This window comes from Elephantulus edwardii, unplaced genomic scaffold (assembly GCF_000299155.1).
Source record: "Elephantulus edwardii isolate Elephantulus edwardi_28Jun2011 unplaced genomic scaffold, EleEdw1.0 scaffold00413, whole genome shotgun sequence".
In the NCBI taxonomy this organism is placed as follows: Eukaryota; Metazoa; Chordata; class Mammalia; order Macroscelidea; family Macroscelididae; genus Elephantulus; species Elephantulus edwardii.
Genome location: NW_006400163.1, coordinates 1,067,467 through 1,085,994, shown reverse-complemented (window position 1 = coordinate 1,085,994; position 18,528 = coordinate 1,067,467). Strand labels below are relative to the sequence as shown.

At 37.9% G+C, this 18,528-nt stretch overlaps 1 pseudogene; it reads right to left on the bottom strand.

The window, feature by feature from the left end:
- Positions 1 to 392: 392 nt before the first annotated feature.
- Positions 393 to 1,108, bottom strand: LOC102859162 (annotated as a pseudogene).
- Positions 1,109 to 18,528: the final 17,420 nt, after the last annotated feature.

Genomic DNA, 18,528 nt, shown 5'->3' with positions numbered 1-18,528 from the left:
TTATTTCCAGCTATGATGTTAAATCAGTATTAAATTCTAGTAATTGGTTCTGTTTATATATTTATCCCTTTTTAAGTGACAGCCATAAAAGTATTGATAAATTATTTTTTTTCCTTGTAAGTTTCATTTTATTAAATGTGACTGAAGCAGAACCGTGGTGATTAAAGAATTTAGCCAAGATGGCTTAGACTTTTGGCCCACCAATATCTCCAACACAACAGCTGGGTACCAAAGGACTATCTGAAGGAATGGTACAAATGAAAGAACTTAAGTGGGTATTTTGGTACAACTTATAGAAAAGGTAAAATAAACAAGATATGCAGGTGGCCTGGTAGTGAACACGGAGTCAGCCCTGTGGCTGTGGGAAAGACGGACTAAAGCTTCGCTCCGCTCTAGCTGTCACTGTCTCCCAGGGTGTGCTTTTCAAAGAGGTACTCTGCCAGGCTCGAATCCGGGGCGCCTATCTTGCTCATGTTGGTTACACAGTCACCCAGTTGTTTGGTGGATTTCACCTGCTCATCTAGGTAATGTGTTTCAATGAAGTCACACAAATGAGGGTCGTTCTTGTCAGTGGCCAATTTGTGCAGTTCCAGTAGGGACTGATTCACACTTTTCTCCAAGTGTAGCGCACACTCCATTGCATTCAGCCCGCTCTCCCAGTCATCCCGGTCTGATTTCTTGATGTCCTGAAGTTCAATGTGGCCGCCTCGCTGGTTCTGCAGTTTCATCAGTTTCTCGGCGTGTTCCCTCTCCTCATGGGATTGGTGGAGAAAATATTTGGCAAAATTCTTCAAAGCCACATCATCACGGTCGAAGTAGTAAGACATGGACAGGTAGACATAGGAGGCGTAGACCTCCAGGTTGATCTGGCTGTTGATGGCGGCCCCGAGTCCTGGTTGTAGTTCTGGGCACCCTCTCAAGGGGATGCGGTCATGACGGCGGCGAAGAGGTGGTGTGCGCGGTGCTGGAGCAGAGGCAGGACCTTGGGGCGTCCAGGAGTGCTGATGTGAGGAAGTTGGTGGAGGACTGGCTGGAGATGACCAGCGAGGGGAGACACGGGCGAGCGCCGGGTTCCGTTCAAGCATTGTTGAAGCAAGCAGGAGACCATGGCGACTTTGCGAAGACCTTCTCTGATAAATTCTTAGTATGGCTTCCTAAACCTTAATTATGGTTTTTGAGACACAAATTCAGCTTCTTCAGTTTCCAGCAATAGTCATAGTCATAATAATGGCAACAGCAGTGCTAATAGTTGATTGTTCATTTTGAATATCATTAATTTCAACCATAGAAACAGTGATCTTTTAAAACATGGGCCCATAATGTTTTTGTTTGTTTTTTGATTGATACTCATTCTCTGTTTAAATTACAAGATTCCCCTGATACGTGATGAAAAATGAGTTTCTATGAAACATTTTGAAAGCTAGAAATCATAAAACAAAGAACAATTATCCTAATTTATACAGGATACTTTTCTATGCACTCTCAGATTAAAAATAAGATCTACTAATCTATGCCAAATATTACAAAAAAATCCTCACCGTATAATGTTGGTATTTTGTAGCAACAAGTCGGAACCAGTTTTTCAGAGGCAGTGAATTTCATGGGAGGAGATTTTTCAATCTTTGTCCTGTAAAGGGGCTGGCAGATTCATACATTAAATCTTTTGGTTGGCAATCCTACTCCTTACCATTAAACTAAAAGAACAACAACACTTAACAAAGTTGGGTACACTCTCATTTCACATAAATATACTTTCTGTTATTATTAAGTGTCTTTGAGTCAAGCACAACTTACTGTGACACTTAGAAAAAAAGACTTGAACCCTATAACTACTGTTGTTTCTCTATTTTCATAGAGTTTCCAGAGGCATTTGGTTTAGGAAGTGGATGCCACTCCTGCTTCCAAACCTGAGTCAATCTGGGAGCTCCACCAAACACTCTCCACAATGAGTAACCATTATGGCATTTGACCCACCAGTGGTGTAGTGTTTAGCATCATAGCAACTTTAAGTTACTTCAGTATAGCAAATTGACAGAGCAGTGCTATACCACTTAGAAGAATTTTCATCCCAAACACAAGTAACATCCCTACTACCTTTGAAATATAAGGCCCACCCACCAGGTCCTGGTTGACTCTAAACCAAGAGGCTTCCAGCCCAGAGCTCATTGTTAGTTAAATCTAAAAAATCCAATCAGCTCACAGCAATTGTGAATGAAAAACAAAGAAACAAACAAACACCAAAAAAATACAAAGAAACCCCAAAAACAACAACAAAAAAACCCAAAACCAACCAAAGAGTCCACATCCTAGCCTCACCAAGACAAGAGAAACCATCTTTCAGAATTCAACCATTTCATACATGAGTCTCCAAACTGGAAACTTACTCTGGCCCAAAAGCCTTTTAAATACAAGGCCTGTCTACCAGCTCCTGTTTGACTCTATACTTTAAACATTCAGAATATAGGCCTAGGTGATCTTTATGGGGCAGGTAGATACAGGTGGATGGTATTTCTGAATTATTCAATTTAATGATACACACATAATAGTTTTACCCTTCTTTGGTTTGCTTATGGATTGTTGTTGTCAGGTGTTGTTGAATACAACTCATAGTTGTACAACTCAAGTAAAACTCATAGCAACCCGATATGCTATTGTGGTAGTCACTGTGTCAATCCACTTTGTCAAGGGTCTTCTTCTTTATTGACCCTCCACCTGTCCAAGCATTATGTCCCTCTCCAAGTAATAGTCCCTTCTAGCAACATCCCTGAAGTATGAGAGACAAAACCTCAGGATCCTTGCCTCCAAAGAGCATTCTTGGTACACGCTCTCCAAGATAATATGTTCTTCTGGCCATCCACAGGGTGTTCAGTGTTCTTCTCCAACATCACAGCTCAAAGGCATCTTCTGTAATCCTTATTCATTGTCCAGGTCTCAGATGCATAGCAATTGATTAGAAAGATCATGGCCTGAATCAGATGAATCTTAGTCCTCAAACTGACACCTTTGCTCTAATAATTTGGAGAGTTTCCTAACAGCAGACTTTCCCAGTGCAATATATCTCTTGATTTCCTGACTCCTGGTACCAGGGGTGTTAACTGTGGATCCAAGTAATATAAAGTTGTTGCCAGTTTCAATCTCTTCTCCTGAGGCCTTAACACTAATAAGTGAAGACCAGGTGAGCTATGGGAGTTTATAAAGAAAATTATGCACAAAAAATGCAACAAAACGGAGCTTTGGTGGCCTAATGGCAAGAAGCTGTGCTCTAATCCTAAGGTGCACAGTTAGATCCACCAGAAGATCTGCTGGAAAAGGAGGGCCAATGTCCTCCTATGCCAGTCAGATCAGACTCAACAGCACACAGCAAGGGGAAAAAATGAATCAAGTCATTTTAAATACAGAGGACAAAGAAAAGACTGAGATTGATTTCAGAAGAGACTCTGAGTATTGCACCAGAGAGCTGAGAAGCTGAAGCAAAGGGAACAAATTAAGAAATTAAAGAACTGAACAGAATATTTCAAAGGGCAGCATGAGAAGACAAAGCAAAACATTATAACAAAATGTGCAAACAGTTGGAGTTGGAAAAATCAAAAGGAACCAACTCAGCATTTCTTAAGCTGAAGGAACTAAAGGACAAGTTTAAGCCTTGAGTTGCAATATTAAAGGATATTGAAGACAGAATGTTGAATGACCCAGAAAATATCAAAAGAAGATGGAAAGAGTACACAGAGACACTATACCAAAAAAAACTGGCTAACACAGAAGAATTTTATGAAACAATATATGATTAAGAGGCAATGCTGATGAAAGAAGAAGTTTCAGCTGCTCTGAAGGAATTAGCAAAACACAAGGCCCCACAAATTGATGGAATACTAATTGACATATTTTAGCAAATAGATGCTGCCCTACATGCCAAGAAATCTGGAGGAGAATTATCTGGGCAACTGATTGTAAAATAACTATATTTATTCTCATTTAAAAAAATATGATGCAAGAGAGTGTGGAAATTCTTGAACAACATCACTAATATGACACATAAGGGGGTTCCTGCTGAAGATTATCCAAAAGTGACTGGAAAATGCATTGGCAGAGAACTGTCAGATAGCATTCTCGAATGCAATCAAGGTTTAGAAAAGGTTGTGATACTAGGAATATCATAGCCAAGGTTAGAAGGATCTTGGCCAAAAGCAAATAGTACCAGAGGAATGTCTATCTAAGTATCATTGACTATGCAAAGACATTTGACTATGCAGCTCACAACAAATTTTGGCTAACCTTGAGAAGAGTGAGGATCCCAGTACACTTACTTGTGCTCATGTGAAACCTATAATTGGACCAGAAGGTAGTAATCTGAATAGAGCAGAGAAACACCATACGGTTCAGGTTCAGGAAAAGATGTGTGTCAGGGATCCATACTCTTTCCAAACCATCTCAATATATATGCAAAACAGATCATTCAGTAGGCTGGACTTTATGAGGAGGAATATGACATCAGAATTTGAGGAAGAGTAATCAACAACCTGAATTATGCAGATGACACAAGCTTACTTGCTGAAACTGAGGAGGACATGAAGTGGCAGCTGAAGAATGTCAAGGACCGTAGTCTTCAATATATTTTAAAGTTCAGCATCAAGAAAACAAAGTTTCTCATGACTAGGCCAAGTGACAGCTTCATGACAGATGGTAAAGAGATTGTGATTGTTAATAACTTCAGCTTGCTTGATTCCACGATCAATATCCTTGGCACCAGCAGTCAGGAAACTAAAAGACGAATTGCACTGGGAAAGTCTACTGTCAAGGACCTCCGTAGAGTACTGGAGAGCAATAGTGTTAGTCTGGAGATTGAGGTGTGTCTGTTCCAGGTCATGATCTTCCCGATTACTTGCTATGCAACAGAGAGTTTACTTCAGGACACATCAGATAGCTAATAACTAAGAATGATAGAAGAAGAATCGGTGCCTTTGAGTTGTGGTGCTGAAGAAGAGCGTTAAGCATACTGTGGATTGCCAGGAGAAAAAAACATGTCTGTCCTAAAGATTGTGAAACCAGGCTGCTTCCTGGAGGCAAGAATTTTTAATCTTCGTCTCAAGTATTTTGGGCATGTGGCCAGGCAGGACCAGACTTTGGAGAGGGGCATTATGCTTGGAAGGATGGAAGGAAAGTACAGGAGAGGAAGACCCAGGATAAGATGGATTGACTCTGACTGGAGAAATGGAAATAGTCTACTGGAGATGATGAGACTGGTTCAGGACAAGTCAGAGTTCAGAAATATATATAATACATATAAGGTCTCTATGAGTTGCAGGCAACACAAAACAACTCTATCCATCAGGATGTTGCCTATTGGTTCAAGGGTAAGAGACTTTGTTTTCTTGACATTGAGATGCAATCCATATTGAAGACTGCAATCCTTGATTTTATGCAACAAATGCTTCAAGTTCTCCACACTTTCAGCAAGCGAGGCTGTGTCATATGCATAATGCAGGTTATTGATAAATTTCCTTCTGATCCTGATTCAACATTTCTCTTCACAGAACCAGCTAATCAAATTATATGCTCAGTCTACAAATGGAATAAGTATGGAGAAAGAATATAACCTTGATGCACGTTCTTCTTAATTTTAAACCATGCAAGCCTTCCCCTACTCTGTCTGCACAACAACCTCCTGGTCCTGGCATAGGTTTCATATGAGAAAAATTAAGTGCTCTGGTACTCCCATTCTTTTCAATGTCAGCGACTATTTGTATGATTCACACAGTCAAATGCCTTTTCAAGGTCAATGAAGCACAAATACACATTCTTTTCTTATTCTTTATTTTCAGTCAGGATCCATATGACATTAACAATGATATCTGTAGTCTCTTCTAAATCCTGCTTGATCTTCTAGCAGTTTTCTAGCTATATACTGTTCTGGCTGATTTTGAATGATCTTCAGCAGTATTTTGCTTGCATATGATATTAATGCTATTTTGTTCTATATTTTCCACATTCTGTTGGATCACCTTTCTTGGAAAAGGGAACAAATATGAACCTCTTTGTAACTGTTGGCTAGACAACTGTCCTTCAAATTTCCTGGCATAGACTGGTGAGCACTTTCAAGGCTGCATCTGTTAATCGAAATAAATATCAATTGACTTGATTGATGCTTAAGAATACTTGAGAGTTTGGTGGTTAGCCTACTGGGCTCCTAACAACCACCCAGCAAGTGTTACACTAGTGAAAAATAGACAGTCTCCGTCTATAGAGATTTATAGCCAAGAAAATATGAGGGAAAGTCCTAGAGTCAGACACCACTAGAAAGGCTGTGTTCTGTTTGGGTTTTTATTGTTGTTGTTTGGTTGTTTTTGTTTTGGTTTTTTTGGTGGTTTCTTTTTTTTTTTGCTTATTTATTTGCTGGTTTACCATAATAATTCCTCCATAAATATTTTAACAATTTCATTTAAATGAAAATTGGCATCATAACTTTACTAATTAAACTGTAAATAAACTCTTCATCTTTATAACAAACTAGAAAGTTATCTGAACACCAGAGGGAAAACTTAAGAGCTAAGACCTCAAAACATTTTTTCTTCTTCATGGTGCCAAAAAGGCAAGTGTAGATATAGAGAAGAGTAATTAATAAATGTAAATTATCTGGCTTAGAGATTACTCATAAATATAAAGCATATATTAAGTAATTAATATTTTTCTTTCACAAATTCACTGTTATTTTATATACAGTTTGTGATTAATATCTTATTTCAGAATGATTGTTTTTTACCCCCTATGTATCAAGAATCTTAGGCTCAGATTATTAGGACTATGAAAGTACAGTCTAAAGCTCGCTAGTTGAAATGTACATTCTGGCCTTTAGCTTCAATTTCCAGAGCAATTCTCTTTGTGTCATATTAAAGTTGATAGTATCAGTAAAGTAGATTATTAATATCCTTATACTAAAAGTTACTGATGACCTTGTGGGTAGGGAATTGTGCTACCTACCGATCTAGAGATGACACCTCTCTTGAGGTTCCGAACCACCAGCAGTTTCGATGGAAAAATAGGCAATATTATTCTGCAGTGTACTTTAAAGCTTCTAAACACCTACTGGAAAGTTGGCTTTCAGTTCACTCTACTTTGATGGTAATAAGCTTGAGTTTTTACTAAAATTTAAGTGTGTATGTGTGTGTGTATATATATATATATTTTATTTTCTTTTCTTTTTTTTTCTGGTGGCCTAGTGGCACCAATACCAAAGGCACATTGCTTGAATCCACCGGCTCCTCCTCCATGGGAGAAGGATGGGTAATCTCTTCCCATGCGATTAACTGTTTCTGAAAACCTGCTGGAGGGATCAGCTATGGGTTGGTTCGGATTTGACAGTATACAACAACCAACTATCTATATATCTATATCTACTGGTAACAATATTTGATATCTACATAGATATCTATCTATATATCATATATCTATATACCTGTATATCTATATATCTAGTAGTGTGTGTGTGTATGCATGTGTAGTATGATGTTGTTGTTGTTGTTGTTGTTATGTCAAGCTGTGTGAGACTCAAAGGGACCCTATGTACATCAGTTCTGAACCCTGCCTTGTCCTGAGCCAGTCTCACTAATTCTGACATATGAACCCACATTGCCCCAGTTACTGTATCAATCCATCTCTTCTGGAGTCTTGCTCTCCTTGTCCTTCCACCCTTCCTGGCCATATGCCCAAAGTATGTAAGACAAAGTTTCAAAATCTTAGCCTCCAAGGAGAAACTTGGTTACACCCTCTCCACAACAGACCTATTTGTTATCTTAGCATTCCATGGTATGTTCAAAACTCTTCTCCAGCACCACTATTCAAAGGCATCAATTCCTTTTCTATCATCCTTAGTCTTTTTCCAGCTCTCTGATGCACGGAAAGTAACTGCAAAGACCATGGTCTAGATAAGGACCACTTTAGTCTCTAGACTAACATCATTGCTTCTCAGTACTGTGGAGAGTTCCCTGAGAGCATATTTTCACAGTGAAATTCATCTTTTGTTTTCCTGACTGTTGGTGCCAAGAGAACTGATTGTGGAGCTGAACAAGCCAAAATTGTTATCAATCTCAATCTCTTCTCCATCTGTCACGGTGCTGCTTGTAGGCCCAGTGGTCAGCATCTTTGTCTTTTTTATGTTGAGCTTCAATCTGTATTGAATACTACAGTCCTTGACCATCTGCAGCAAGCCGTACAGATCTTAATTTTCAGCAAGCAAGTCTACGTCATCTGCATAACGAAGATTATTGATGAATCTTCCTCCAATCCTGATGCCACATTTCTCCTCATAAAACCCAGCTTCCCGAATGATCTCTTCTGCATATAGATTGAAAAGTTATGGAGACAGGATGCTTCCCTAATGCACTCCTTTCCTGATTTTGAACCATGAAGTGTTTCCCTGCTCTGTTCTGAGAACTACTTGATGGTCCTAGTACAGGTTGCCCATCAGAACAATCAAGTGTTCTAGGATTCCCATTTTCCTCAAGGTTAACTACAATTTGTTTTGATCCATACAAATACCTTTGCATAGTCAATGAAATACAAATAGATACTCCTCTGGTACTCTGCTTTCTGCCAAGATCCATCTTACAGTAGCAATAATGTCTCTAGTTTCACTACCTCTTCTAAACCCAGCTTGTATTTCTGGTAGTTTTCTGTCAATATATTGTTCCATTCGTTTCTGGATAATCCTCAGCAGGATTTTGCTAGTGTGTGATATTGTTCGATAATTTCCACACACTGTAAGGTCACTTTTTTTTTTAAGGTCAGTTTTTTTTTAATGGGAATAAATATGGATCTCTTCCAGTTAATTTGTCGGTAGTTGTCCTCCAGATTTCTTGGCACAACGTGATGAGCACATCCAGGACAACACATGTTTATTGAAATATGTCAATTGGTATTCCATCAATTCCTGGGGCTTTGAAAGATTTTTTTTTTCAAGTTCTTCAGAGCAGACTAAACTTCCTTCTTTATCACCTTGATCATATGTTGTCTTTTGATCATATGTTGTTTCTTGAAATCTTCTGCATCAACTAATCCTTTATTGTAAAATGACTCTATACTGCTTCCATCTTCTTTTAATGCTTCATGAATCATTCAATATTCTTCCTATAACATCCTTAAGGATTGCAACGCATGGCTTGATTTTTCTTTAGTTCCTTCAGCTTAGGAAATACCAAGAGAGTTCAGCCATTTTGATTTTCTGATTCCAATTCCTTGAACATTTCACTATAATATCTTGCCTTGTCTTCTGAAGCTTCCCTTTGACATTTTCTGTTCGGCTCCTTAAGTTCTTGAATTCTTTAGTTTACTTTGGTTTCTCAGCACTCTAGTCAGAGTCTCTTCTGACATTCATTTTGGTCTTTTTTTGTTCTTCCTTATTTGTTAATGACCATTTTCATTCTTCACGAACGATAGTCTTTATATCTTCCCACAGCTTTTCTTGTTTTCATTTATTAGTTTTCAAGGCCTGATACCTATTCCTGGTGTTTTTTGATTTTTGGTGGTGTTGTTTTTTTTAAATTCAGGGGGTGATAGACTCAAGATCAAATTTTTATTCCTGTGGATATGATTTAACCTTCTTTAGCTTTAATTTGAACTTGCATATAATCTGTTCCACAATCAGCACCTGGCCTAGTTTTCACTACACATATTGAACTTCTCAAATGATTACTTCCATAGATGTAATCAATCGTATTCCTGTGCATAACTTCATACAAAATACAAGTGTATAGTGTGTGTGTATTGTAATATATACATATATTTTTGTTGTTATAAGCCATCAAGTTGACTAGGATTCGTAGCAACCCTATGAACAAGAGTTCTGAATCTTGCCCTATTTGTAGCCATTCTCACTATTTCTGATACACCTTACATCTAACCCAATTGCCAAGAATATGATTTCCAAGGAATTCCAGGGCCCACTATTGGCAAGAACAAGACAGTTCTGACTTACATATAGGATTTGATAGAACATTGCTATCATGAAAGACACCAAGAGAAGGCAAGAACAAACCAAAGAAAAGGAAGTTTATTAGATATTCATAAAAAACTATGAATAGGACAGGAAAGTGTGACCCTATCTTTATCTTGTATACTAGTACATGTATGTTTTCCAATGGGGGTTGAGTTTACATCACTTTATGGTGGTATGCAGCTTCTAACGGAATTATGGTGACACTTGGGTAGTTTACTCTTCTGCTCCAAACTTTTACTAGGTGAGTCCATTTTCACATCATTGTCTGGAACAGTTTCTTTTGCATTTACTCTGTTAGCATTTTGTTTGTTTTTCCGTAACACTATTGCCATGTTCACTGTGTCAATGCTTCTTATACATGGTCTTGTTCTCTTGCACTGACCCTCCCCACTTCCAAGCAGATTGTCCTTCCCCAAAGACTGGTCTCTCCTAGGAACATGCACATATTATGTGAGACATCACTTCAAAATCCAAGGAGTACCTTGGCTTGACCCTCTCCAGGAAAGACCTGTTTGGTCTCTAGGCGTTTTCTGGTATGTTTGATATTCTTCTCCAGAATCACAATGCAAAGACATCGAGTCTTTTTCTATCATCCTTAGTCATTATCCAGCTCTCTGATGCATAGCAAGTAATTAAAAGACCATGGCCTGTACATAAATCTCCAGGCTGACATCATTGGTATTTAGCACTCTGGAAATGTTTTGACAAAGGATTTTCCTAATGTAGCTTGTCTTTTTTATTTCCTGACAGCTGGTTCCTACACTAGCGATTATGGAACCAAGCTAGCTGAAAATGTCAATGATCTCTTCTCCATCTATCATGGTGCTTTCAATTGGCCCAGTGGTCAGAGTCAATGTTTTCTTGACATTCAGTTTGAATTTACATTGAAGATGAAGTTCTTGAACTTCTGCAGCAAATGCTTTAAGTCTTCCTCAATTTTGGTGAGGAAGCTTGTGTCATCTGCGTAATACAAGTTGTTGATGAGTCTTCCTCCAATCGTAATGACGCATTCTCCTTTATAAACTCCAGCCTTTCTAATTATCTGGTCTACATGTAGATTGAAAAGGTTGGGGAAAAGACACATTCTGGATGCACTCTTTTCTTGAGTTTGAACCATACAGTGTTCCCTTGCTTTGTTCTTACAATTGTTTCTTGGTCTAGGTATAGGTTTCCCGTAAGCACTATCAAGTGTTTTGGGATTCCCTTTCTTCTCAGTGCTAGGCACAGTTTGTTATGATCCACACAGTCAAATATTTTTGTATAGTAAATAAAACAAATAGACAATGAAGGATAAACAATACAGTATGAATACATGTCCGAATGTGGAAGGGGAAGGAGGAATGTGGATGCAAAAAGGGAAAATACTGCAATCACTAGTACAACAGAATTTAGTGGCTAGATTAGGGGGAGGAGGGCAAAGGAGTAGTAAAGATCTAATAATTTGAATGAAGGGTGTAATAAGAAACCTAGATCACTGATAATTATACAAAATACAATGTGTGTAAATGGCAAATTATTGCATAAAACATAGTCTCAGGATGGATGGCGAAGAGATTGAGATTGTTCACAGCTTCAGTTTGCTCAGCTCCACGGTCAACACTCTTGCCACCAGCAGCCAGGAAATCAAAAAACGTATTACGATGGGAAAGTCTGCTGTTAGGGACCTCTCTAAAGTACTCAAGAGCAACCCTGTCTCTCTGGAGATTAAGGTGCACCTGATACAGGCCATGGTATTTGCAATCACTTATTATGCATCAGAGAGTTGGACAATGACTAGGGAGGATAAAAGGAGAATTGATGCCTTTGAGCTGTGGTGCTGGAGAAGAGTATTGAATGTACCATGGACTGCCAAGAAAACAAACGGATTCATCCTAGAGAGGGTTAAACCAGGCTACTCCTTGAAGGCAAGGATTCTGGGGCTTCGTCTGACATACTTTTGACATGTTGCAAGGAGAGAAAGGTCTTTGGAGAGGGACATCATGCTGGGTAGAGTAGAGGGACAGCGCCGGAGGGGAAGACCCTCTATGAGGTGGATTGATTCAGTGACTGGGGTAATTGGGATGGGTGTGTCAGAGGCAATACGATTGGTCCAGGATAGAGCAGGGTTTAGGGCTGTTGTACATAGGGTCGCTATGAGACGCAAACGACTAGACAGCACATAACAACAACTACAAAAATAAAAGAGTATATGGGATACAGTGTACATGAATGAAATACAAGGTAAATAACTATTGCATGAAAATAAACAAAAAGAAGGGTGGTAGGGAATACCAGTAAAGGGGGAAGGAGAGATAGTCACTAGGATGGTAGAGGCAGGTGGAGGAGGAGACAGTGAGAGGAGGTTTAGTGGTATCTAGGGTACACAGTGTGATAATACACATGAGTAAATGCCATTTAACTGTATGAAATAGAGTGTGTATGAGGGATTGGGTACAATGCACATGGACAAAGTGAATGCATACAAGTTGTTATATGCAAATCAATGTTTTTTAAAAGTGTAAAAACAATGCTATATTAATGAACATTGGGTATTGTAGATTTAGAAAGTTTGTAATTCCGCTTCTGGGCAGTATGAGACTTAAAGAACTGAAAGAGAAGATCTACCTGGAAAATGAGTTTCTTAAAAGTGGAAGATGAGGGGCGCTCTGGTGGCCTAGTGGCAAGAAGCTGCACTGCAATCCCAGAGGAGCACAGTTCGAATCCACCAGATGCTCTGCCGGGGAAGGAGGGACAATATCCTCCTGTACTAGTCAGATCTGATTTGATGGTACACACAAATAATAAAATAAAAATAAAAATTTTAAGAAAAATGGAATATGGTAGTGAGTTTTAGTGCTTGGGCCAGAGGAAAGATTGAGTCCCACTCAGTATCTGATGATATTTATATTAAAATGAATTCATGCACCGACACTGGATTTTTAATTGAAGAGTTTCACATTCAAAAGAAGGGCAAGAAGAACAAAAGAAAAGGGAAATAAAGAATAATGGCAAGGAAGACATTGTCTTTTTTTTTTTTTTTGAGATTATCTTTTTATAAACTGGAACAAGCTGTTTGGCTTCCGAGATAGGGTAAATTGATGCCTGTCAATTTTAAGATTCCCACTTTCAAGACTGGAGAGGTTGGAACACTAATGTCCATAAATGTCTTGTCAAGGGACAGCATAATATCAAAAGATTTAACAAATGCCTGGAACACCTTCTAAATGTCCTGATAATTTTCTATAGCTAGTTAAAGTGATTTCAGACTTCTTTCTATTTATGCTTTAGTTTCAAATGGCCACATCTTCCAAATTGTGTGTCTAGAAGGACAGAATTACATATTAATAAAGCTTTGATGTGATTATATGCAATCAATAATTTAAGTCATGTGAAGTAAATTCTGCTTTAAGGAAGTTAAAAGAATTTGGGAATAACAGCGTTATAATATTCCTGGATTGGTGTCATAATTAATTCACCTATGCAATGACAAAAGAGAATCTTTAATTTTCTGAAAAAATAGATCTGTACATGTGACTTTAGTGTTGTTAAATTTTCAGAGTTACCATTTCATGGATAAACTAAAATTTCTAAGTCAAATACATTACAAAGAGCTAAAGAATAAAGTTTCAATATTTTAGGATAACTATTGTAAAAAAAATTTAGCAGTACTTTGACAGTTCCTCGGCAATGAGATATGAGACAAATTATCTGGAATTCACAATACACACATCTTAATGCACAAACTTAGATGAACTCACTAGGACAAATAATTAAAGATGTTAGTTGCCTTCAAGCGAGTATGACCCATAGCTACCCTATGAACAAGAGTTCTGAACCGTATCCTATCCTGTGCCATCCTCACAATTTCTGACAGACTGGAGTCCATTGCAGAAGTCACTGTGTTAATCTACCTGGTTGAGGTTCTTCCTCACCTTTGCCAACCCTCAGCCTTTCCAAGCATCATGTCCCTCTTCAAGGAATAGTCTGTCCTAGCAACATGTGCAAAGTATATAAAGCTAAGCTTTCTCATCTTTGCCTCCAAGGACACTCTGGCTGCACTTTCTCCAAGATATATTTTGTTTTGTTCACTATTGTTCTCCAAAAATTTTAGCAATTGATGCTCAAAGGCATCAGTTCTTCTGTCATCCTTATTCATTTTTCAGCTCTCAGATAACTATCACATGATCTGAAAAACCATAGACTGAATCAGACACATCTTAGTCTCTAGATCATTGCTCTTTAGCACTTTGGAAAGGTCTCTCATGGCTGACTTCCCCAAAGTAATTTGTCTTTGATTTCTTGACTGCAGGATGAGTGTTGATTGTGGAGTCAAGCAAGCAGAAATTGTTAACAACCTCAATCTTTTCTCCATCTATAGTGGTACTTCCAGTTGTCCCAGTAGTGAGAATCTTTGTTTTCCTGATACTGAGTGTCTATTGAAGACTATGATACTTGACCTTCTTCCGCAAGTATTTCAAGTCCTTCTAAGTTTCAGTGAGCAAGAACGTGAACGTGTCATCTGCAAAACACAGATTGTTGACTAGTTTTCCTCCAATCTTAATGGCCACTTTCTTCCTCATATAGGCCAGCCTCCCGAATGATCTGTTCCACAAATTGATTGAAAAAATATTGAGACAGAATGCATCCCTGATGTTCATTTCCTGATTTTGAACCATGATGTGTTTCCTTTCTCTGTTTTAAGGATTACTTCCTGGTCTGAATATAGGTTTCGCATGAGCACAAGCAAATATTTTCATTCTTCTCAAGGTTAGCCAGAATTTGTTGTGTTCCACACAGTCAAATGCCTTTGTTTAGTAAATGAGACATAGAGAAACATCCCCTTTGGTACTCCTTGCTTTCTGCCAATATCCATCTGACATTGGCAATAATGTCTCTAGTGCCACAACCTCTTCTAAACCTGGCTTGTATTTTTGGTAGTTCTCTGCCTAATTACTGATCTGTTCATTTTTGGACAATCTTCAGCGAAATTTTACTTGCACATAATCTTAGTGATATTGTTCAATAATTTCTACATTCTGTTAGATCACCTTTTTTTCAGAATGGGAATAAATATGGGTCTCTTCCAGTGAGATGGCTAGGTAGCTGTCCTCCAGATTTGTCACCACAACCTGAGGAACATGACCAAAGCATCATCTATTTGTTAAAATATGTCAATTGACATTCCATCAATTCCTGAGGCCTTGGTTTTTGCCAATTCCTTCTAAGCAGTTTCAACTTCCTCCTTCTTCACCGTTGCCTCTTCTTGATCATCTGTTGTTTTATGAAAATCTTCTATGCCAGCCAGTTATTTTTTGTACAGTGACTCTGTGTACTTCTTCCATTCAAGGTTTCCTGGATCATTCTGTATTCTACTCATAGTGTCCTTATGTATTACAAACTCATGGCTTGAATTTGTTCTTCTGTTTCTTTAACTTAAGAAGTGCTAAGCAAGTTCAGCTCTTTTGATTTTCCAACTCCAGCTCTTTGCACATTTCATTATAATACTTGCTTTATTCTTCTTTTAAAATCTTCTCGTTAGCTCCTAACTTGCTGCTTCTTTCCCTTTGCTTTGGTATCTTGGTGCTCTGGTGAAATATTCAGTTTCTTCTGAAATTCATCTCAGTCTTTTCTTCTTCTCCTGTTTTTGTAATGATGTAATGATCTTTTCCGTTCCTCATAGATAATATTCTTGCTATCCTCCCACTGCTCACATAGTCTTCATTGAGTAGTATTCAAGGCTTCAAATCTGTTCCTGAGATGGTTTTGGGTTGTTTTTTTTTTTTTTTTTTCATTCAGGAGGGATAGATTCTAGGTCAAATTTTTATTCCTGTGGGTTTGATTTAAACTTCTTTAGGTTTAGTTTGAACTAACATATGAGTAGTTGATGGTCTGTTCCACAGTATGTACCTGGCCTAGTTTTTACAACTATTGCTGAAATTCTCCAATGATTCTTTCTTAAAATATTTTAAATCATGAAATAGACTAAACTATATTTCAAATTGTAACATATTTAATATGGAACTTATTTTTCTTAAAGTTGAATCTCCATTCTCTACAAATAATATTTTTCTCTGAACAAACAAAACTATTTGAAGAATAATAGCAGATTTTTTTTTCTTTTAAAGGGAGAACATTCAAAATTAGAGAAGAAAAGACAGTAAAAATGAACATATGTAAGCTATTTCATATGCTATCAAAACAAACCACCTCTCCCATATTCTCCTAAATATTAACTTTTTTCCTCCCATTGCTTTAGGTTGATTTCTATTTTTCCCTCTCTATTTATTCTTGAATATATTAAGTTTGATAGTTGACTGTGGTATAATGATAATGCCTTTGGACATGTTTCAGAAACTAACATTTGCATTTACACAAATGAAGCTTCTATGTGTTTGTTAGCATTATATTAAACTGTAGCAGTTTCATTTCAATGGATATCCAAAAGCAAATTACATTGAAAAAGAAAATTGTTCTTTATATTATAACTGTCTTGGGTACAAAACATCCGTAGCAATTCCAATAATAAATTAAAATGTTCAAAACACAAATTCATTATGAATGGCATTTTAGAATGCTTAATTCTACAGAAAATATTTTTAAAAGGTTATTTAAAGTTAACTTACTTCTCAACCCTCAACCTGACAAACATATGCACATTTTATGAATCCTAAAATCATTGTTATTATTTTCCAATACAGAAAGCTGCCAGCCCAAGGGTATGTGATTTGAAGCCATCAGCTGTCCCACAGGAGAAAGATGAACAATCACCTCTTGTGTCATAATATCCCTTCTGAAAACCTACTTGAGGATCAGCTAACTCCCTGGTATATAACAACAACAACAACAATAATAGAAAGACGAAAAAGAATGTGAACTGTTTAAACAAACTAAATGTGAATGTCTTTAGGGAATTGCTTCAATATACATCTGTAAGGTAAAGTTTAACTAAGAATTTTTTGTCATCAACTTTTTTTATCAAATATTGCCACGGGAAAGTCTGCTGTTAGGGACCTCTCCAAAGTACTGAAGAACAATGGTCTCTCCGTGGAGACTAAAGAGCGTTTGATACAGGCCATGGTCTTCACAATCACTTGTTATGCATCAGAGAATTGGACAATGACCAAGGTGGATAGAAGGAGAATTGATGCCTTTGAACTGTGGTGCTGGAAAAGAGTATTGAGAATATCATGGACTGCTAGGAAAACAAACAGATTCATCCTGGAAAGGGTTAAACCGAGTTGCTCCTTGGAGTTAAGGATTCTGAGGCTCCATCTAACATACTTCGGACATGTTGTGAGGAGAGACCGGTCCTCGGAGAAGGACATCATGCTTGGTATGGTGGAGGGACAGCGCAGGAGGGGAAGGCCCTCTATGATGTGGATGGATTCAGTGACTGGGATAACCGGGAAGGGAGTGTCAGAGACAGTGTGATTGGCACAGGACAGAGCAGAGTTTAGGGCTGTTGTACATAGGGTCGCTATGAGTCGCAAGCGACTTGATGGCACATAACAACAACAACATGAGTTTTCAATTTTACTCACATTTTAGCTGTTTTTGTTTGGTATTTGTTTGTTAGTTTGTTTTTTAAAGATAATAGAAACATGTGACCTATTTTCCTTCCATATTATGGTCTAGGGTGTGAGCTGATTGGATTTGGCCTCATATTTAAAAAGGATTTTGGTCACCAGTCTGGAGCTATTTCTAGGATGGGAAGATGGGAAGAGTGGCCAGATTCTATAAAGGTGTGTTTGCTGGTTCAGGATTGGAAAGCTTGCCTCCAGAAACTCTATGAACTTAGTGAAAAGATGAAAATTTTGTGTTCATGACTTTCATTCATAGGGTTGCTATGGTTCATGTATGGCTTGATGACACTTAACAACAACAACAACATTGTCACCTAATGTTTTAAAAACTCCTGGGATAGAATTCAATATATTTTTTTCTAAAAATCAGTATTTTATCATTCTCTTTAGAGATTAATTTTACTAACCTTTTTATTTTACAGTTAATCACATGTATATAAAGGCATATACATACATTACATATATTTATCTGCCTACACATATGTGTTGTTGTTGTTAAGTGCCATCGAGTCGTGGGTGACTCATAGTGACCCTATGAACGAAGGACCTGAATGCTTGTATAAATTTCATCCTTTCTCCAGGTTCATAGGGTTTCTGGAGGCAAACTATTTCAGAAGTGGATGCCACTCCTACTTCCAATCTTGTTTTAATCAGGGAGCGCTACCAAACACTGTCCACCGTGGATAATCATTATTGCATTTGACACATCAGTGTCACAGTGTTCAGCTTCACAGCAATGATGAGTTACCTCTATACAGCAAGTGCACAGACAAGGGCTATATGACAAAGAAGAATGTTTCACCAAAAAGCAATTAAAGCACTTGTGTCACCACTGGACCAATTGGCAGCATCAGGATGGATGGTGAAGAGATTGAGATTGTACACAGCTTTAGTTTGCTTGGCTCCATAGTTAACAGTCTTGGCACCAGTAGCTAGGAAATTAAAAGGCTTATTGCCATTGGAAAGTCTGCTGTTAGG